This window comes from Somniosus microcephalus, chromosome 18, assembly GCF_052327205.1.
Source record: "Somniosus microcephalus isolate GS21.2 chromosome 18, FLI_Smic_1.0, whole genome shotgun sequence".
NCBI lineage: Eukaryota > Metazoa > Chordata > Chondrichthyes > Squaliformes > Somniosidae > Somniosus > Somniosus microcephalus.
The window spans coordinates 79,693,398-79,716,253 of NC_141004.1; the positions used below are offsets into that span (position 1 = coordinate 79,693,398).

The 22,856-nt window shown below is 48.0% G+C and overlaps 1 pseudogene; it reads right to left on the reverse strand.

Annotated features, from left to right (window-relative positions):
* Positions 1-387: 387 nt before the first annotated feature.
* Positions 388-741, reverse strand: LOC147105403 (large ribosomal subunit protein eL31 pseudogene; annotated as a pseudogene).
* Positions 742-22,856: the final 22,115 nt, after the last annotated feature.

Sequence of the window (22,856 nt, forward strand, 5' to 3'; positions counted from 1 at the left end):
AATGTACATGTAAAAATGTAATTGTTATTTGAATATTAAGGGGGTATTATTAATCTAAAAAGGGAGGAATTGTAGTGTATGTGCTTTAAGTCAGAACTACTTTTTACAGCTCCTGTATACTGTAGTACCGGCAGTAACCACACCGGTATATAAGCTGTGCGCATGCCTCTGTACTCCAGTCTAGAGATTGCCCTCCTCCAGTAAAGACCTGTTATTTGTTATGTACAGCATCCGTGTAATTATTTATCCACTAAACCACGGATCTAACAACTCTTGTATCTGTCTCTGCTCTACACTGGAGATTTAAACAGTCAAACATGCAGTTAAATGCTCTATACATTTTTTTCTCCTGCTTTTTGCAGTTTATTTTAACAAAAGATTTACAGTTCAATTTCTATTAACATTGACTGTCTGCAGACCTTTGAAGGATGTGTTGGGAACAGAGGTTAGCAAAGTGTAGAGTTTGTGAGGAGAGTCTTCATCCTCATCGTGTTTTTCTGGATAACTGCCCGTGAATGGTGTATGGGACACTGCCCAAACAGCCTTGCTCGGCTAAGTATCAATGCAGGCATCAGGAGTACCCATCTCCTTCACTATAAATTGGCCTATCTCCTCAATGGCACAAGGAGCACGTTTCTCAAAACCCATGCCATGGATACGCTTATGCACATTTGCAGTAACCACCTCGTTGAATGATGAACGGCCCTCCTATTTCTCTCCACCCTTTTTAGCAGGAGACATTCTATGGGGAAAATGTTACCCATAAATTGTTAATCAGTATATAATCCCATCAATCAGACCACGGCAAAAGCCAGTTTTAGTTTACTTATGTAGTGATTTCATGTTTTCAAATACTTTGGAACAAGTAACGTTTATTACTATATTCAGCTGGTAAAAAACTAGAAAAGACTTCAGTGCTCGCAAAATGTCCTCTTAATTGCTCAGCCATTTTAACCAACTACTGTACCAGCAGCTGTCTTATCATGAAGACTTGCAATACTATAGCACCTTACATGACCTCAGGATGTCCCAAAGCACTTTACAGCCAATGAAATACTTTTGAAGTGTCGTCATTGTTGCAATGTAGGAAATGTAGGAGCCAATTTGCGCACAGCAAGATCCCACAAACAGCAATTTAATTTCTTTGGTGATGTTGGATGAGTGATAAATACTGGTCAGGACCTCCCCCCACCCCTGCTCTTTTTCAAAATAGAGACATGAGATTTTTTTACATCCACCTGAGAGGGCAGACGGGGGCCTCAGTTTAACATCTCGAACAAAAGACGGCACCTCCAACAGTGCAGCACTCCCTCAGTACTACACTGCAGTGTCAGCCTTGATTTTGTGCTCAAGTCTCTGGAGTAGGACTTGAACCCACAACCTTCTGACTCAGGCGAGAGTGCTGCCACCTGAGCCATTGCTGAGATCTGTGCAGGGCAATGGAGGGCAGAAGAGCTGGTGTCTGCCGACGGCTGTGTTCCTCGAACTTAAAGGCACTTTCCAGCCGGCACAGAGTGGATATTTGCATCTTATTGGTCTGTGCTGGACGTGAACTCAATGGTGAAAGGATGGTGTGATTGCACCACCCAAGCACCCTGCATGAGTTACATATTGTTATCCAACAGGGAGTGTAAGGATTAGAGCAGGTTGAAAGGGGAGCCCAGAATAAGCTCAGTATTAATTGACCTTGTTGACGGTTCTTCTTCAAACAGGTTGCTGATTGTCGTAGGTCGGATTCAGTGGCCCCAATATTCACGGGGAGGCGAGGAGGATGTGGAGAAGGCCGAAAACGGCTGAAGAACTCGGCAAGGGTGGGGACACGGAGATCCTGCCGAACCTAACGTAAAAAAGGTGGTGGGCGCATGCGCGGCATGTTGAGGACGCGTTCCCCATAATTAAGTCTTTAACCCACCCCTCTCTAACCCTCTCCGGCCTGTGGTGGAGGAGTTAATATCAAGGCCAATCAGTCTCAGACAGCCAGTTTAGCTGTCACAGTGCTTGTAAATTTAGCTTGTTGACACTGTGTAAGGTGCTATTTCCTGCAGTGTGTGGTGTTATTTGTATGTATCCAGTTGAACTCATGCCTCAGTACACAAAACCGAGAACAGTCAGCAGCGTGTTTCGTCTTTGTGACTCATGTTGCTTTCAATGTGCTGCAGAGGCTTTATTTAGCTGCTAGCTTGTTACATCCGTCCCACACTGTAAATAGCTCTGTAAACACGCTGCCCTCTCATAGTTTTATGTCAGCTGTGGATCGTGCATCTATTCATCACCCTAATATGTCAGTGATGAAAAGAGAATGTTTGGACCCGTTAGACTTGTACCGACTGTTTTTTGTAACCACAGTTAAAATGGACTTTGGTCTCAATTTTGAAATGGGAGATTGTCTTCATAGAATCACACAGCACAGAAGGAGGCCATTTGGCCCATTGTGTCCGTGCTGGCTCTTTGAAAGAGCTCTCCAATTAGTCCCACTCCCCTGCTCTTTCCCTATACCCCTGGAAATTTTTCCCTTTCAAGTATTTATCAAATTCCTTTTTGAAAGTGATGATTGAATCTGCTTTCAGGCAGTGCATTCCAGATCACAACAACCCACTGCGTTTAAAAAAAAATGTTTTCCTCATCTCCGGTGCCCCCTGGGATGGGCCCTTTTTAACATACGCATGTTGGGTCCTGATGATGTCATCGTAACCCAGCTGCAATTTTTACTAGGTTAAAGACTTGGAAACGGTGGCTTGATGTTTGGTAGTGGGGTCATGGTCCAGGGGGAGGTAGGAGGAGGTGTCCTTCCAGGTGAAACAGCGATTTACTTGTACTTCTTGCAATCTAGTATACTGTATTCGCTGATCACGATGCGATCTCCTCTACATTGGGGAGACCAAACGCAGATTGGGTGACCGCTTTGCGGAACACCTCCGTTCATTCCATTAGGGTGACCCCGAGCTCCCGGCCGCCTGTCACTTTAATTCTCCGCTCCACTCCCACTCTGATCTCTCCGTCCTCGGCCTCTTGCACTGTTCCAATGAAGCTCGAGGAACAGCCCCTCATCTTTCGATTAGGCACTTTACAGCCTTCTGGACTCAACATCGAGTTCAACAATTTCAGACCATAACCTCGGCCCCGATCTTTTTTTTCATTTTTTTTCCCTCTTTCTCACATGGCAGCTGTTGATCATCCTGCCATTGCCATTTACACTTCATCTAGAGCCATCTTGTGTTTCTTAACTTGTCCCATTACTGCAGTGTATGTGCCTTTAAGAGCCCCATGTGTGCTGTAATGCTGGTAATGGCCACTCGGGCTATATAAGCCTGTATATTGTGTTATATCCGTTAGTACCCTCCAAACTTTGCTTAGTAAACACCTATGAACCAACTCCTGTCTTCAGTGTCTCTATCAACACACGGACACTACAGTGGCGACGAAGTGGAAACGGACTTACCTGCAATTCGGCAGCACCTCAAGGACATCGATTCCTCGGGCGTCCAGAAGACTCAAGAAAGTGAAAGAAACTGTGGTTTCACCAGCTGGCCAAGCTGGTGGCAGGTACTGCGCTAATCCTTCCTGGGCGTCAGGCTGGGGCTCCAGCGGCTGGCTCCACAGCTGGGACAAGCAGCAAAATCAGAGGCAAGCAATAACAGATGGGGAGGGAGCACTCGGGAGACGGCCGGCGCTGCAAGCAGGTCGGCGTTCAGACCTAGAGAGAAAGTCCGGCGGGAACGAGTCTCCAACTGTAAATAAATAAATAAAAAAAGAACGGAAACCGCGGGAAACAGCGTTGTCATCGGCAGCAGCGGCTGGAAAGCGCGGGAAGCGCCATATCTTTTCTGCAGAAAAGAAAGAAAAGCGCGGGAAGCGCCATATCTTTTCTAAAGATGCCTAAGTCTGGTAATATTGATGCTTTTGATAGCGAAATAGAGGATTGGACCACATATGTGGAACGAGTGGAGGTATATTGCACTGCAAATGGAATAGAAGATGAAAAAAAAGCTTCAGTACTGCTGAATTTAATGGGCGCAAAGGCATATGGGCTGTTACGAAATTTAATCACTCCAGCCAAACCAAAGGACAAGGATTTTAAAGAAATTGTTGATACCCTGCAGGAGCACTTAAACCCAACACCGTTGCTGATAGCGGAACGATTCAAATTCTTCAAGAGAAATCAACACAAGAATGAAAGTAACGCTGATTACCTCACTGAATTAAGAAAGCTATCAAAACACTGCCAATTCGGGGCAGAACTAGCAGATTATCTTCGAGACAAATTCGTCTGCGGTCTCTTAAGTGAAGGAACACAAAAAAGGCTGCTTTCTGAAAAAGATTTAACACTGGACAAAGCTTTCAGTATGGCTGTATCATACGAAGCAGCAGCAAGAGGAGCTGCAGAGATACAACAAAAGACACAGGACTTCGGCACCCATGAAATGACACAGGGTTTCGAAAGATGTTATCGTTGCGGCAGATCCACCCATAACCAGAGGGACTGCTGGTTCAAGGACAAAGCATGCAGGCAATGTGGAAAGATTGGACACATTGCATGGGTATGCCAATCTGGACAAAATAAATCCACAGACAGGAAAAAAAAATCAATAAAGAAAAGTACAGGAAGGTACAAATGATGACGGACAGTAGCTCCGAAGACCAGAAGAGCGATAGCGACTCCGAAAACAAGAGACTAAGCTGTCTCAAATTACATAATGTACTTGCCAAAGATGATTACCAGACCATTTGGGCTACCCTCACGATAGCAGGGTCCCCAGTTAAAATGGAGCTAGATACAGGATCAGCTCTGACCGTAATAAATCGACGGGATTACGAGAGGCTATTTCCGCATATACCTTTAAAAGACACATCCATTATCTTAAAAACATATACGGGGCAGAAAGTATACCCCAAAGGAAAAATAAGGGTGCCTGTTGTATACAATGGCAAGGAAATACAAAAGTTGTATTTATACATTCCACAAGATGGTGGCCCACCGCTGTTAGGACGTGAATGGATCAGGAAAATACGTTTAGACTGGCACTCCATTCAGGCACTGACGGTGACCAGTAAGAAAAAAAACGATGATGACATCATACCTGAACGATTAAAAGACATCTTGGCCAACGTCAAAGAAGTGTTTCAAGAGAAACTAGAAACCTCGAAAGGCATCACCGCCTCAATAAAAGTGGAAGATGCAGCAATTCCCAAGTTTTTTAAAGCAAGAACAGTGCCATACGCAATTCGTCCAGCAGTCGAGGCAGAGCTGGAGAATTTGGAAAAGGCAGGCGTATTATCCAAAATAGATTGGAGCGAATGGGCAACACCCATCGTTCCAGTCATGAAGAAAGCATTGAATAATAATAAATCTGAAGAACAGAGAAAAATTCGCATCTGTGGAGACTTCAAGGTGACGGTAAACCCGGTCCTTCACATGGTACCGTATCCTCTTCCAAGGATAGAAGATATTTTCGCCTCACTATCCGGCGGGAAACGTTTCACCAAAATTGACTTGGCACAGGCATATCTACAGATGGAGGTTGAAGAGGCCTCTAAAAAACATCGCACGATAAATACACACAAAGGTCTGTACCAGTACAATCGACTGGTTTTCGGAGTAGCATCAGCTCCAGCTATCTGGCAAAGAGCTATGGAGCAAGTCCTTCAAGGGATTCCGGGTACACAATGCTACCTGGACGACATCCTTGTAACAGGAGAAAACGACAACGAGCACCTTGCCAATTTGGAGCAGGTGATTACTAGGCTGAGAGAACGGGGTCTACGAGCAAATCGCCCCAAGTGCAAATTTTTCCGAAATCAAATATCATATTGTGGCCACATAATTAATAAGGAATGGTTGCATAAGTCACCTGAAAATATTGAAGCGGTCATAAAAGCCCCAGCACCTGAAAATGTTTCACAATTAAGGTAATTCCTGGGATTAATAAATTACTATCATAAATTTTTACCAAACTTATCAACTCTTCTACACCCTCTTAATGAACTGCTACAAACAGGAGTAATTTGGAAATGGAACGAAGACTGTAAACGTGCCTTCCATAAATGCAAAGACTTAATCACATCCGAAGAAGTTTTGGCTCATTACAACCCATCACTGCCAATCAGACTGGCGTGCGATGCATCCCCTTATGGCATAGGAGCAGTATTATCGCATAAATTCCCTGATGGCTCGGAACGGCCGATAGCTTTTGCGTCACGCTCATTGAACTCAGCTGAGTGTAACTATGCCCAGATCGACAGGGAAGCACTCAGCCTGGTATGGGGAGTGAAGAAATTCAACCATTACCTACACGGACAAAAATTTACCTTGTTGACTGACCATCAACCCCTCATCTCCATATTCAACCCTAAAAAGGGTGTTCCCATTATGACAGCGCAAAGGCTACAGAGGTGGTCCCTTTTTCTAGGGGCACACCAATACAACATAGAATACAAAGGATCAAAACAGCATGGGAATGCTGACGGTTTATCGCGCCTACCGTTGCCAACGGTAGAAGAGGCACCTACAGTAGACCCAGTGGAGATGTTCCACTCTACCATAGTGGAATATCTACCAGTAACAAATTCTGCCATTGAAAGGGAGACGAGAAATGACCCGACTCTCTCACGGGTCTACGATTTAACAGTGAAGGGATGGCCAGCACATGGCGAACCACTGTTGCCAGCATTCTTGCAAAGAAGAGAACAGCTGTCAGTGTGCCGAGGAACCTTGATGTGTGGATCCAGAGTGGTGATTCCACCCAAACTCCAGGATAAAGTGCTAAAGGAGCTTCACGAGGGGCATCTGGGTGGAGTGAAAATGAAGAACCTAGCCGGGGCATTTGTATGGTGGCCAGGTATCGATGGAGACATCGAAGAAATGACCAAGAGCTGCCTAGGATGCCAGAAGGTCCAAAACGCTCCACCACAAGCCCCTCTACATCCATGGGAGTGGCCCTCATCTCCCTGGCAAAGGGTACACATTGACTTTGATGGTAAATTTATGGACTCAATGTTCTTAATCGCGGTTGATGCACACTCCAAGTGGCTGGAGGTAATAAAGATGTCCTCCACCACCACGGAAAAAACCATCACAGTATTAAGAACCATATTTGCCAGGAATGGGCTGCCGGAACAGATCTGTTCTGATAATGGATCGCAATTTGTGTCCAAAGAATTCAGGAAGTTCTTAAAAAACAATGGGGTTAAGCACTACACGTCCGCCCCATACCATCCCGCCACCAATGGATTGGCTGAAAGGTTTGTCCAGACCTTCAAGAAGGCCATAAAGGCCATGGGTAATGAAGACATAAAACTTCAGCACAAGGTGCATAACTTCTTGTTCGCATACAGGAATGCAACACATATGGTTACCAACCAAACTCCCACCATGATGTTCTTCAATAGAAATCTAAGATGCCAGCTGGATTTGGTCAAGCCCAACATCAGAAGGGACGTGGAGAACCGGCAGTTTCAAGGCATGAATGAAAGGCCAACTAGAACCTTCCAGATAGGTCAACAAGTTTTGGCCCGGGACTACCGTACCGAGAAATGGCAGCCTGGAACTATCTGCACACGACTAGGACTACTGATGTATACCGTGGATATCGGAGAAAGCATAATAAGGCGCCATGCTGACCAAATCATAGAGTCATCCGAAAAGGGACAACCTACACCACAACTCTATACGCCTAACGATGAAGTAGAGATACCCATATCTACCTCCTTTCCGGTGATACTGGAACCCGATGAACCTGACACTGGCATTCAAGCCGAATCAACCTTGCCAAAAGAACCTACTACACCACCAAAAACGACTACACCACCGAGGCGTTATCCGTACCGAGTCAGGAAACTCCAGAGAGACTGACTTATAATTAATTAACTACAGCAATGTGTATATTATTTTTCTTATAATATGTAATTAATAATTGTGGTAAACCTTCAGTTACGTTCTTAACTCGTCGCCTTTTATTGGACTAATTGATAGGCATATCAATTTTATTGGCTAAATTTTAAAGATGTCTGATAATGAACAGCAACAGCAAGGAGCTCACCCAGCAGCACAGCAACAGCAGCCTCCAGACAACGGGCCACACCAGCCGGCTTGGCTGCAAGCCTTGAAACCACCATACCTGGATCTAAACCCACAGGCACCAAACTCAGCCAACGACTTCAAACACTGGCTGGACTGCTTCGAATCGTACCTGGAGGAAGCCGTCGTCCCTCAGAGATCCAAACTAAGAGTCCTGAAAGCCCAAGCGAGCCCGAGAGTATATACACTCATCCAGGACATGACTACGTACGACGACGCCATCAACCTACTGAAACAGCAGTACCGGAGCCCGGTAAACTACATGTACACTAGGCATCTCTTAAGATCTCGCCAGCAACAGCCAGGAGAATCGATAGCTGAATTTTCACGAGCGCTGAGACAACTCGGCAGGAACTGTGACTTTAAAGCGGTGACGGCTACTGCGAACATGGAAGACAATGTCCGCGACGCCTTGGTGAGAGGCCTACGTTCCGACTACACACGGCAAAGACTGCTTGAAGCTAAGGACATAGACCTGGACAAGGCCGAAGCCCTCGCCCTCACCCTAGAGGCCACCCAGCAAGACCAGGAAGCGTTTGCCAGGTACTATTCGCGACCCTGGGACTCGGGCCCGACCCCCACCCCACCACCCTTCACAGCGCTGCCCCCGGGACCTACCTCAGCGTCTGCATCACGGATCCGACCGGGCCCGCTAGCCCCGGTACCGGCCCCGACATCAGGCAACCCCGATCGGGCCGCTGGCTGCTTCTTTTGCGGCCAGGAGAAGCATCCGAGGTCGCGCTGCCCAGCCAAAAACTCGACCTGCAAAACCTGCCTCAAGAAAGGCCACTTCTCCAAGGCCTGCAGAAGCAAATCCTCAGAAGCCAGCAGTGCCTCATGCGAACCCTCGGGGCGGCCATCTTTGTGCGGGGCAGCCGAAGCCTGCAGAGCCTCATGGGAAAACCAGGGGCGGCCATCTTTGTGCGGGGCAGCCGAGCCTGCAGAGCCTCATGGGAAAACCAGGGGCGGCCATCTTTGTGCGGGGCAGCCGAAGCCTGCAGAGCCTCATGGGAACAGCAGGGGCGGCCATCTTTGTGCGGGGCAAACGATTTAAACAGAGCCTCATGTGAACTACGGGGGCCGCCATCTTCGCCGCCATCTTGTCATGACAACGACGCGCTTATCTACACCCTAGCTTCCGTGACCCTGGATCAAGCCCGCCCGCACCACCTGGCCAGCTCAATGATGGACATCAAAGTCAACGGCCACGCCACGACCTGCCTGTTCGACAGCGGAAGCACGGAGAGCTTCATCCACCCAGACACGGTGAGCCACTACTCCCTCCCCGTCCTGCCAACGCGCAGCCGCATCTCGATGGCATCGAGGTCGCACGCCACAGACATCAGCGGCTACTGTGTCGTGACATTGTCGGTTAAAGGGACAGAGTATAAAAATTTTAAACTCCTCGTACTCCCCCAGCTGTGCGCTGCCGTCATACTAGGGCTGGACTTCCAATCCCACCTCCAAAGTGTAACCCTAGCATACGGTGGACCCCTCCCCCCACTCACAGTCGACAACCAGCGAAAGTTAAACCGCCCACCGCGTAACACCTGCAGCCTATCCACCCTCAAGGTACCGCCACCTTCCCTGTTCGCTAACCTCACCCCCGACTGCAAACCTGTCGCTACTAAGAGCAGGCGGTACAGCGCTGGGGACAGAGCCTTCATTAGCTCTGAGGTGCAGCGACTCCTGAAAGAGGGCATTATTGAGGGGAGCAGCAGCCCCTGGCGTGCCCAGGTGGTGGTAGTCAAGACCGGCGACAAAAATCGCCTGGTTATCGACTACAGCCAGACCATAAACAGATACACCCAGCTGGACGCATACCCCCTCCCCTGCATATCGGACATGGTCAATGAGATTGCACAATACCGCGTATTCTCGACCATCGACCTCAAGTCGGCCTACCACCAACTCCCCATCAGCCCGGAGGACAGCCAGTACACCGCCTTCGAGGCGAATGGCCGCCTCTACCAATTCCTTAGGGTCCCCTTTGGTGTCACCAACGGGGTCTCGGTTTTCCAACGGGAGATGGACCGGATGGTTGACCAGAACGGACTACAGGCCACTTTCCCCTATCTCGATAACGTCACCATCTGCGGCCGCAACCGGCAGGACCATGACGTGAATCTGGAGAAATTCCTCCGTACGGCCCAACGGCTGAACCTCACCTACAATAAGGAGAAATGCGTGTTTAACACAGCGCGCCTTGCCATCCTTGGCTGTGTAGTAGAGAACGGAGTCATCGGCCCCGACCCCGAAAGAATGCGCCCCCTCATGGAGCTACCCCTCCCCCACTGTCCAAAAGCACTTAGGAGAACCCTGGGGCTTTTCGCCTACTATGCCCAATGGGTACCCAATTATGCGGACAAAGCCAGACCCCTCCTGAAAACCACATCCTTCCCCCTCACGGAAGAGGCGTGCGCGGCCTTCTCCCTCATTAAGGGAGACATAGCCAAGGCCACAATGCACGCAGTGGATGAGTCAATCCCCTTCCAAGTGGAGAGCGATGCATCCGACTTCGCCCTAGCCGCTACCCTTAACCAGGAGGGTAGGCCGGTAGCCTTCTTCTCAAGGACCCTACAGGGCCCCGAGACCCGACACTCGTCGGTCGAGAAGGAAGCCCAGGCAATTGTGGAGGCAGTACGGCGCTGGAGGCACTACTTGGCAGGCAAACGATTTACCCTCCTCACCGACCAACGCTCGGTTGCCTTCATGTTTAATAACAAGCTGAGGGGCAAGATCAAGAACGACAAAATCTTGAGGTGGAGAATCGAGCTTTCCACCTATGATTATGAGATCTTGTACCGGCCCGGTAAACTGAACGACCCCCCTGATGCTCTTTCACGCATTACATGCGCCAGCGCGCAAAGTGATAGACTTCAGACCCTCCACAATGACCTCTGCCACCCCGGAGTCACCAGACTCTACCATTTCATTAAGGCCCGCAACCTGCCATACTCCATCGAGGAGGTCAGGACCATGACCAGGAACTGCCAGATCTGTGCTGAGTGCAAACCGCACTTCTATAAGCCGGACAGAGCAAGCCTGATCAAGGCCACCCGCCCCTTCGAGCGTCTGAGCATCGACTTCAAGGGGCCCCTACCGTCATCCGACCGTAATGTGTACTTCCTCAACATCGTTGATGAGTACTCCCGTTTCCCCTTTGCCTTCCCCTGCCCAGACATGACCAGTAACACGGTCATTAAATGCCTGAACAAACTCTTCGCCTTGTTCGGGTTCCCGAACTATATACATAGTGACCGGGGCGCCTCCTTCATGAGCGAGGAACTCCGTCAGTTCCTATTGGAGAGGGGTATTGCAGCAAGCAGGACCACCAGCTACAACCCCCGAGGGAACGGCCAGGTGGAAAGAGAGAACGCGACGGTATGGAAGGCCACCCTCTTAGCCTTAAAGTCTAAGGGCCTCCCAACCTCCCGCTGGCAAGAGGTCCTCCCGATTGCGCTGCACTCCATCCGGTCACTACTTTGCACTGCCATTAACACCACCCCCCATGCCCGAATGTTTGTCTTCCCCAGGAAGTCGACTACGGGAACCACCCTACCAACCTGGCTGACCTCTCCGGGACCCGTCTTGCTGCGAAAGCACGTGAGGGCCCATAAAACGGACCCCCTGGTCGAGAAGGTGAACCTCCTGCACGCCAACCCCCAGTACGCCTATGTGGCTTACCCAGACGGACGGGAGGACACTGTCTCCTTACGAGACCTCGCACCCTCACCCCCCCCTCCCAACCCCCCGAGTCCAGCCGAGGTAGACGGCATGCCGGAACCCCACGAGCCTTTGCCGACTACGCAGACACCAGCTTTAACACCGGATAATGTAACACCGCCGCTGCGACGATCGGAGAGGCTAACGAAGCCTCCGGACAGACTGACATACCAGAGCTGGTAATACACTTCACCCCGCCAGACTCTAATCTAAACAAGGGGTGAATGTGGTAAACCTTCAGTTACGTTCTTAACTCGTCGCCTTTTATTGGACTAATTGATAGGCATATCAATAATTACTTAAAATATGATGTACTGGTTAGCTAAAAGGGGAGGAATTGTAGTGTATGTGCCTTTAAGAGCCCAATGTGTGCTGTAATGCCGGTAATGGCCACTCAGGCTATATAAGCCTGTATATTGTGTTATATCCGTTAGTACCCCTCCAGACTTTGCTTAGTAAACACCTATGAACCAACTCCTGTCTTCAGTGTCTCTATCAACACACGGACACAACAATTACCATCTCCTTCTGCCTCGCACCATCATCCCTTTTGTCTCTTAATCTCTCCTGCCTTCCATCCTATCACAGACCTTCCCTTTTGTTCTTTCCTCCCCTCCCCCCTTTCCCTGCCCCTACACCTGTTTAAAAATCTGTTCCATCTCCAACTTTCTCCAGTTCTGATGAAGGGTCATCGACCTGAAACGTTAACTCTGTTTCTCTCTCCACAGACCTGCTGAGTATTTCCAGCATTTTCTCTTTTTATTTGCAATTTTTACTAGATGGCCTCACCGAGAAATGTTTCCTGCCGGGCCAACCCAGGCGAGAGTGGATTGGGGTCAGAAAAAGAACCAAAAGGTAACTTTAATTTTTTGTATTTCCTTGTGGGGCCAGGAGCCGTCTGATGTGGCTTCCAGATGGGTTTGCAAATGGCCGATCGTAACTCCTGTGGAGTCAGGGGAAGCACTCCTGCTTCGCAGGAACACTTCTTTAAATTTGAAAATAATAATTAACGTATCTTTCATTGGCAGCCACGAGAGCGATTGAAAAATCCTGACTGATTTCTGGGAGCGGTCCTTTAACTGGCGTTCAGCCCATCATTTACATATTTAAGGGACCGAAGACCTGTTTTAGGCATCCGCCTGGGACGACTTTGAAAAAGAAATGAATTTAGCAATGGGGCCATCGCCTGTGCAGATTGGGTGCAGGCTGTCCCACTGCTAAATTGGTATTCATTGTGCCCCGTTTAACACCCAATAAATAGCTGTAACGCATACCAGTTTCTCCCCCAATGTATCGGATTGCTCCAGTCAAAGCGGAGTTATCAGACAAAGTTCATGGGCAGTCAGAGGCTGTGTAACCGGGTCATTCAGGTAACTCATATCAGCTTTTATACAGTTAAGTTATCTACAGTGCTGGCTTAAATGATGGAATTAGCAATGGATCAATATTCCGTTATTCGCATTCCTTTGGCACTTGAGGGGATGGCCCCTGACCTTCAACGGCACCATCATCATCAAGTCCCCCACCATCTTGGAGGTCACCGTTGACTAGAAGCGTAACAACACCGTGACTACAAGAGCAGGGTAGAGGCTGGGTCCTCTGTGACAGGTACTTCACCTCCTGACCCATCCGAAGAGAGACTGTCGAGGAAGGATAGGTAACAGATGCTGAACCCTGGCGGAGAATGTCCATTAAGACTGACTAGATTCACACTGGAAAGTGAAATGCCTAATCCCTCCATGACACCTGGCTGCCTGCAGAGGGCACTATGGGAAGAGAAACAAAATCAGAACGTGCTGGGAAAGTGAGCAGGTCTGCCAGAGAACAAAGGTAAAGGTGTGGGCCCGTCATCAGAACTGGAGATTATTAAAGGTGAACAGCATTATAAAGGAACAGAACAAAGGGAGGGGGAGGGGAAAACACACACATGCACACACGAGAGAAGGAATAGAATAACCTATAAAGTGTTTGAGTGAAAAACAGGAGATGGTGGGAATGGCCGATGATATTAGCTGGTGCCCATAGCGGCACCTTTTATCTGCAGGAAGTGAGTGGAGTTAAGGGAGAAGTTACTTCTGGTGAGAACAAGTTCTGCCAAGGAGAGGAGGGTGGTGGCGGTGGATGGGAACTGGTTGAACCGCTGTATGAGGAAGTATAGCAGATGATTGGGCAAAAAAAACAGAATTCATTACATAGAATTTACAGCAGAGAAACAGGCCATTCTGCCCAACTGGTCGGTGCCAGTGTCTGTGCTCCACAGGAGCCTCCTCCCACCTTACTTCATCTCACCCCATCACTATATCCTTTCTCTCTCATGTACTTATCTATCTTTCCCTTAAATGCATCTGTCCTATTTGCCTTAAATACTCCATGTAGTAGCGAGTTCCACATTTTAACCATTCTCGAAGTTAAGAAGTTTCTCCTGAATTCCTTTTTGGATTTATTAGTGACTATATTTATGGTCCCTAGTTTTGGACTCCCCCAATTCATTAAAGTGGCAGAGCATTAGAAGAGCCACGAACTTAGGTAGGTAGGGCCGAATTTGTTGGTGGGACAGGCGCAGGCTGCAACGATTGGCCTACCAGGACAGTTCCGTTTCTGTATCTTGGGGAGGAAGTAGAAGCAGTCCGTCTGGAGTTGAGGAACTATGAGGTTTGATGCCATATGGGAAAAATCTCTAGAATCAGTAACAACAACTTGCATTTATATAGCACCTTTAATGTAGGAAATCATCCCAAGGCGCTTCACAGGAGCGGATTAGCTGAAAATTGACATCAAGCCAAAGAAAGAACTTGAATTTATACAGCGCTTTTCATGATCTCAGGACATCCCAAAGCGCTTTACAGTCAATGAAGCACTTTTGAAGTATAGTCACTGTTGTAGCGTAGGAAACGCGGACCCATTTGCACACAGCAAGGTCCCACAAACAGTAATGTGATAATGACCAGATAATTTCTATTAGTGATGTTGGTTGAGGGATAATATTGGCCCAGGACACCAGGTAGATCTCCCCGCTCTTCTTCGAAATAGTGCCATGGGATCTTTTACATCCACCTGAGAGGGCAGACAGGGCCTTGGTTTAACATCTCATCTGAAAGCCGGCACCTCCGACAGTGCAGCGCTCCCTCAGTACTGCACTGGAGTGCTAGCCTGGATTATGGGCTCAAGTCTCTGGAGTGGGACTTGACTCCACGACCTGATTCAGAGGTGAGAGTGCTCCCACTGAGCTATGGCTGATACCTGAAATAGCGGTATTAGGAGGGCTGAGTTTGATCAAAGAGGTAGGTTTTAAAATGCGTCTTAAAGGAGGAGGGAAAGCTGGAGAGGTTTAGGGAGGGAATTCCAAAGCTTGGAGCCTAAAATGCGAAAAGCACAGCCGCCAATGGTGGGGTGAAGGGAGTGAGGAATGCATAAGAGGCCAGAGTTGGAGGAATGCACAATTCTTGGAGAGTTGTAGGGCTGGAGGAGATTACAGAGATGGGAAGGAGTGAGGCCATGGAAGGATTTGAACACAAGGATGTTAAATTTGAGGTACTGGTGGACAGGGAGCTAATGTAGGTCAGTGAGCACAGGGGTGATGGTGAGCCGGACTTAGGATAGGGGCAGCAGAGTTTTGGATGAGCTGAAGTTTATGGAGGGTGGAGAATTTGAAGCACAGCCTGGTTCCAGAACACTACAATAGTCGTGTCTGGAGGTATCAAAAGCATGGCTGACGGTTTCATCAGCAGATGGGCTGAGGCAAGGTGAAGAAGGACGATATTACGAGGTGGAAGTAGGCGGTCTTTCTGATGGAAAGGATATTGGATTGGCAGCTCAGCTCAGCCAATAGGCTGTTGAAGTTGCAAACCTGGTTCAGTCTCGGACAGTGGCCAGGGACAGGGATGGAATTGGTGGTGAAGGAACAGAGTTTGTGCCGCGGACAAAAGACAGTGGCTTCAGTCTTTCTAATATTTAATTGGAGGAAATTGCGGCTCATTCACGACTGGACATTGGACAAGCAGTGTGACAAATCAGAGGTAGTGGATGGGTTGGGCGAGGTGGTGGTGAAGTCCCACCCAGCTGGCTGATGAAAGAAAGGTGTTGGAGGAGGATGGTGTGTTCAGTCTTGTCAAAGGCTACAGACAGTTCGAGAAGGATGAGGAGGAATAGATTGGCATGGTCACAGTCACATAGGATGTAATTTGTGACTTTGATCAGGGCTATTTCAGTGCTGTGGCAGGGGCGGAAACCTGATTGGAGAGGTTCAAACATGGAGTTGTGGGAAAGATGGGCATGGATTTGGTAGACGACAACATGTTCAAGGACTTTGAAGAGAAAGGGAGATTGGAGATGAGACATTGCCAGCGAGGTCAAGGTTGAGTTTTTGGAAATGATGGCTTGGCGTTCAGTAGTGGGGTCATGGTCCAGAGGATGTGTAGAGCCAGAGGATGTAGGCGGGGTTTTAAATGAATTTTTTGCATCTGTGTTCACTATGGAGAAAGACGATGCAGACATAGAAATCGGGCAAGGGGACTGTGACATACTTGAACATATTAGCATCGAGAGGGAGGAGGTGCTAGCGGTTTTAGCGGGCCAAAAAGTGGATAAATCCCCAGGCCCGGACGAGATGTATCCCAGGCTGCTGTGGGAGGCAAGGGAGGAGATTGCAGGGGCTCTGACACTAATTTTCAGAACCTCTCTGGCCACAGGGGATGTACCAGAGGACTGGAGAACAGCTAACGTAGTACCATTATTCAAGAAGGGTAGCAGGGATAAACCAGGGAATTACAGGCCAGTGAGTCTAACATCTGTGGTGGGGAAATTATTGGAAAAAATTCTGAGGGACAAAATTAATCTCCACTTGGAGAGGCAAGGATTAATCGGGGATAGTCAGCATGGCTTTGTCAAGGGTAAATCATGTCTAACAAATCTGATCGAATTTTTCGAGGGGGTGACTAGTGGGGTGGATGAGGGAAATGCTGTGGATGTGGTGTACATGGACTTCAGTAAAGCTTTTGACAAAGTCCCGCATAGGAGACTGGTCAAGAAGGTAAGAGCCCATGGGATCCAGGGTGCCTTGGCGCGTTGGATCCTAAACTGGCTGAGTGGCAGGAGGCAGAGGGTGATGGTCGAAGGTTGCTTTTGTGACTGGAAGCCTGTGTCCAGTGGGGTACCTCAGGGATCGGTGCTGGGTCCCTTATTGTTTGTGATCTACATAAATGATTTGGATGAAAATGTAAAAGGTATGATCAGTAAGTTCGCAGATGACACGAAAATTGGTGGGGTGGTAAACTGCGAGGAGGAAAGCCTCCGGCTACAGGACGATATAAACGGGTTGGTCAGATGGGCGGAAAAGTGGCAAATGGAATTTAACCCTGAAAAGTGCGAGGTGATGCATTTTGGACGGACAAATAAGGCAAGGGAATACACAATGAGTGGTAGGACCCTAGGAAGTACAGAGGGTCAGAGGGACCTTGGTGTACATGTACATAGATCCCTGAAGGCAGCGGAGCAGGTAGATAAGGTGGTTAAAAAGGCATATGGGATACTTGCCTTCATTAGCCGAGGCATAGAATATAAGAGCAGGGAGGTTATGATGGAGCTGTACAAAACGCTGGTGAGGCCACAGCTGGAGTACTGTGTGCAGTTCTGGTCGCCTCACTATAGGAAGGATGTGATTGCTTTGGAGAGGGTGCAGAGAAGATTCACCAGGATGTTACCTGGGATGGAGCGCCTCAGCTATGAAGAGAGGCTGGACAGGCTGGAGTTGTTTTCCTTGGAGCAGAGAAGGCTGAGGGGGGACCTGATTGAGGTGTACAAAATAATGAGGGGCATAGATAGGGTAGATAAAGAGGAACTTTTCCCCTTAGTGGGGGGGTCAGTAACAAGGGGGCATAGATTCAGGGTAAGGGGCAGGAGATTTAGAGGGGATTTGAGGAGGAACTTTTTCACCCAGAGGGTGGTTGGAATGTGGAACTCAATGCCTGAAAGGGTGGTGGAGGCAGGAACCCTCACAACATTCAAGAAGCATTTGGATGAGCACTTGAAATGCCATTGCATACAAGGCTATGGACCAAATGCTGGAAAATGGGATTAGACTGGACAGGGATGGATGGGCGGTGCAGACACGATGGGCCGAAGGGCCTCTTTCTGTGCTGTAAAACTCTATGACTCTATGACTCTATGGTCAGAAAATTGGGTTGATCTTTGCCAAGGTAACGATCCTTCCACCATATGTTTACGATGTGTAGTGACCGGTGCCAACATCAGTGGGTGCAGGTGCCTGAAGGATTTTTGGAATTTTAAAATGGATATGTACCCTTTTAAAATGGAGACACACTTGGGCTGCATTTCAGAATGGAGTTTGGACTTTTGGACTTTAAAAAGGACTGACTGTTGGTTTCTGTGAAGATAGCAGGAACTGTCTGTCTTTTGGGTTGCCATGGGACCAGTCTCAATGCTGACGTCATGAAAGGCAGGAGGAGCCTTTTCATATTCGAACTTGCGAGATTTGGGGAAAACCACCCTTTGTCCATGGAGCTGGGATGTCTGGATGGACAATGAGGTTTGCAGGAAAAGTAACACCTCTGGACTCTTTCAATGAAGGAGCAGTCAAGAACTTAACAAACAGTTAGCAATTTGAGAACTGCTCATCTACAGTAATGGCCTACCATTGTTTTCATCAAGATGACTAATCCAGGACAGAGACGTCATCAGGCAGACCAACTAGCATCTCTGCGACCATAGTAACCAGGAATCGCCCAGCCAGTTTTGTGTATTATACGGGATATAAATATGTTGAATTTTGGGGATTCAGGGCTTGCTTTACTCTACCATCTGGGACGGGGTTCTCCGTGTAACTACGCGTCCATCAACCCTCCAGGAACGCCCAAAGTGAGTGCCTCGTCGTACCGCCTGAACATAACTCTCTAGGCCTCATCGCATGCCTCTGTTAGGCACGGTTTTGTCTCTGGAGCCGAATAGACCCAGGACCGCGTGAATCAAAAACAAGGGCTGGTAATTATATCCAGCATACACCTCTAGAAATCCCCAGGACCGCCCGCGTGTTTGGCTGCTGAGGAACTGCAAGTGTCCAAGATGTCTTGTTTTGCACACTTTGTACAAAAATAATAAATTGCAGGACAACGGAGTATTACAGTTTAAACTCTTTTATGAAGCATCAGGTCTGTGATCTCAATCATACAGCACAGTGGGGACAAGATGGAGTCAGGGCCCCTGACAGATGCCTGCAGGCCAATGACAACTCAGCATGTGATCACATGTGAATATAATAGGTATTCCTTACAGATGCCTGCGGGCCAATGATAATTCAATATGCAACTGTTACATCCCCTTTTAAAATAAAAATGTTATGCATTAATTTTAAACCTTCTACATAATGTTCTCAGTAGCATAAACATATAAGTAAACTCAACATTTAACTAGCACTGAAAACATCTCAACGTTTCAATAATGATGTACAGTTTTTTTTAGGGCAGCAATCCGCCTACACCCTTTGACAGTTCACAAGTCAAGGATAACTCTAGGCTTGACCTCTCGTCCCAACCTTGTGTGGTATGGAACTGAGCATGCTCCTGAATTGGTCAACAAATCAGGTTCAGGTTTAGGTTCAGCTAAGTATGATGTGTTTTGTGTATTGCTCTGTTCATCACACTCTGTTGAACTGATCCTCTCGTCAGAATGACAGTGTTGTTCCTTGGTGTTCAGGAGGTGCCTGCGATTGCGGCGGTACACCTGTCCTTCTGGGGTGCGGACGTGATACGATCGCTCAGTATCAGCTGGCTGGATGACGACTGCTGGCTTCCAGTAGTCATGCTCCTGGATTCTGACGGATTCTCCATTGTGCAGCGGCGGCAGTAGTCTAGCTGCCCTGTCATAGTATCTCTTTTGGTGTTGCTGTCTCTGTACACGTTTTGCATGCGCGACCTGCCAGGGCCTGCCTGGGATACGGTGAGGTATCTTTGACATTTGATGGGCGGTGTTCTAGACAAATGGAACATTTTCCGACAATGTCCTCAATGTGTTTGCACATTCCGGGCCAAAACATAATGTCACGTGCTCTTTGTTTGCATTTTTCCATGCCCATATGTCCAGCATGAATTTTTGTCAACATCTCTTCTCTGAGACTGGTAGGAATGATGGTTTTCTCCCCTTTGAAGATGATTCTGTTGATTTGTGACAGTTTGTCTCTGTGGTTCCAGAATTCAGATATGCTCTGAGGGCATTTCCTCCTTTCCTCAGGCCATCCTTCATGTATGTCTTTGCTCAGCAGTGTGAGTTGTGCATCTTTCTCTGTTTCTGCTCGGATCTCCAGTTTTGAGTCACTCGCAGGTAAGCTGTTGTACACCATATGCACCTGCCCATCCATGCCTTCACTGAGGCTGCTGTCCTGGTAGCTAAGAGACTTTCTGGAGAGCGTGTCTGCGACAGGAATGTCTTTGCCTGGACGGTGAATGATTGTGAAGTCGTACTTCTGTAGCTGAAGGATCATTCTCTGTAGCCTTGGTGGGGCTGCGGCTAGTGGATCCTCATGACTGACTCGAGGGGCTTGTGGTCGGATTCCACAATGACTTGTCGGCCATAGACGTACTGGTGGAAATGCTTACATCCAAACAGAATTGCATATAGCTCTTTCTCAATTTGAGCATTGTTGATTGCACTGTCTGTGAGAGATCTGGAAGCGTAGCCGATGGGCTTTCCTTCTTGCAGTAATACTGCACCTAGTCTGTACTTTGACACGTCCACTTGTAGTCTGAGCTCTTTGTTGGGGTCGAAGTAGGCAAGAACTGGTCCTGGTTCTCTGGTGATTAGGTCTTTCATTTTCTGAAATGCTGTGTCATGTTGTTTGTCCCACAGGAACTCATTGGATTGTTTGAGCAACTGACGCATGGGTGCGTTGATTTCGGAGAGGCTCGGGGCAAACTTGGCTAAGTAGTTAACCATGCCTAGTACTGTCTCTAGCTCTGCGCGGTTTTTCGGCGGCTCCATCTTTTTGATGGCGGAGATTTTCTCTGGATCCGGCTTAATGCCATCAGTTGAGAGGCGATGCCCGAAATAACTGATCTCGGTGGATCCGATTATGCTTTTCTCGGGGTTGAGCCGGATACCTTTCTCCCGTGATCTTTGTAGCATCGCACGGAGGTTCCTGTCATGTTGCTCTCTATTCCTGCCATAGATGAGGATGTCGTCTACGATTGCGACTACTCCGTCGAGGCCTTCATAGGTTTCGTCGATCTTCCGCTGGAATTCATCCTGAGCTGAGATAAGACCAAATGGTAAACGCAGAAATCGGTAGCATCCAAATGGTGTGTTGAACATTGTTAGCTTAGATGACTCTTCCGTGAGCTTAATAGTCCAGTATCCTGATCGTGCGTCCATTACACTGAAGTAACGTGCTCCCACTAGCTTGGGTGTGATGTCATCTAGCGTTGGTAGAGGGTAGTGAGGGCGTTTGATAACCTTGTTCAAATCTCTGGGGTCGAGACAGGCTCTGAGCTTGCCTGTACATGGTTTCTCAACCACTACTAATGCGTTGACCCACTCTGTCGGTTCTGTTTCCCGGACGATGATTTCTGTATTCTCCATGCTCTGCAGCTCCTCCTTCAGGCGACTATGTAGAGCAAGGGGTATCCTTCTCGGTGGGCAAACCACAGGCGTTGCTGCTGGGTCAAGGTGAATAGTGCATTCACCTGGGAATAGTCCGATTCCTTTGAAAAAGTCAGCAAACTCCTCCATGACTGTCTGCGTCTCAACTGGTGCTGTCAATGATAGCACTAGCTTGACGAGGTCCATGTCTAAACATGCCTTTAGACCTAGCACTGGAGGTGCTCGAGTGTCAACAATGTAAAAGTCCAACATCATGTCGCTTTCTTTGTACTTGCATCTCATCGTGCATGTGCCTTTTACAATGAGCTGCTCACCCCCATAGCCGGTCAGTCTGCGTGAGGTGGGCTGTAGCTCACACTCATCCTTCAAGCTGTGATACTCACTCAGTGGAATTACATTAACCTGAGCTCCAGTGTCTAGTTTAAACTTAAGCTCTTTGCCCTGTTTTCCTATCTCATTATCGGCAAAGGCTTGCTCAGTCTCTGAAATCTGTTTTTTCTGTGACACAGAATCAATAAGCAGCTCCTCTGCATTTGGCTCTCTATCTGGCATTTGGCTGTCACTCACTGTGTGTACTGCTCACCCAAAAACAGTCCTGCAAACTTTAGCAAAGTGGTTCCGTTTACCACATTTAGCACATTGCCTTCCTTTGGCAGGGCAGTACTCCTTTTCTCCATGCCAGTTGTTTCCACAATATCCACAGTTTTTGAAGCGTTTTATGTCTGTGTCGCTCATTTTTAGAACTCTCTCTCTTTCTGTTCTGAAACACGCTCTCTGGGCGATGTTCTTTGGTGTGTGTCTATTAACTGCGTGCACTGTCTGTTCACGTGAGCTGTTCGTGGTGCCGGTTATGGTTTTCAACTGTGCTTGGGTTATCTCGTGCGATCTAGCTATGTCCATAGCTTTGTCCAGCGTTAGCCCGGACCCAACATTCAAACGTTCCTGTCTCACTTTAGCTGAATGTATTCCAAACACGATGCGGTCTCTGACCATCTCATCTTTATCTTCTGCATATTCACAGTCTTTTACCAGCAGTTTTAACTCAGTCACGAACTGTTCAAACAACTCACTAGCTCCTTGTACTTTCTTCTGAAACTTGTACCTAGTGAATATCGTATTTGTCTTGGGCATCACATATGATTCAAAATGGTCAAAATAACTTTTCAGTACCTTTGCTTCATCCGTGGTGAGAGACCATGTGTTAAAAATGTCTCTCCCTTTTTCTCCGATCCACAGGAGTAGGTAGCTGCATCTTTCTTCCTCCCCTTTGCTTTTCAATGGACCCGAAAACATCAACTCCACGTGTTGCTTGAACTTGCACCATTCTCTATGTAAGTTCAAAGATTCCCAATCCATTCGAGGCAAGGGAGCTCCAACGATGTCCATTTTCAATCCCTGTTCTAACACCATGTCTTGTTTTGCACACTTTGTACAAAAATAATAAATTGCA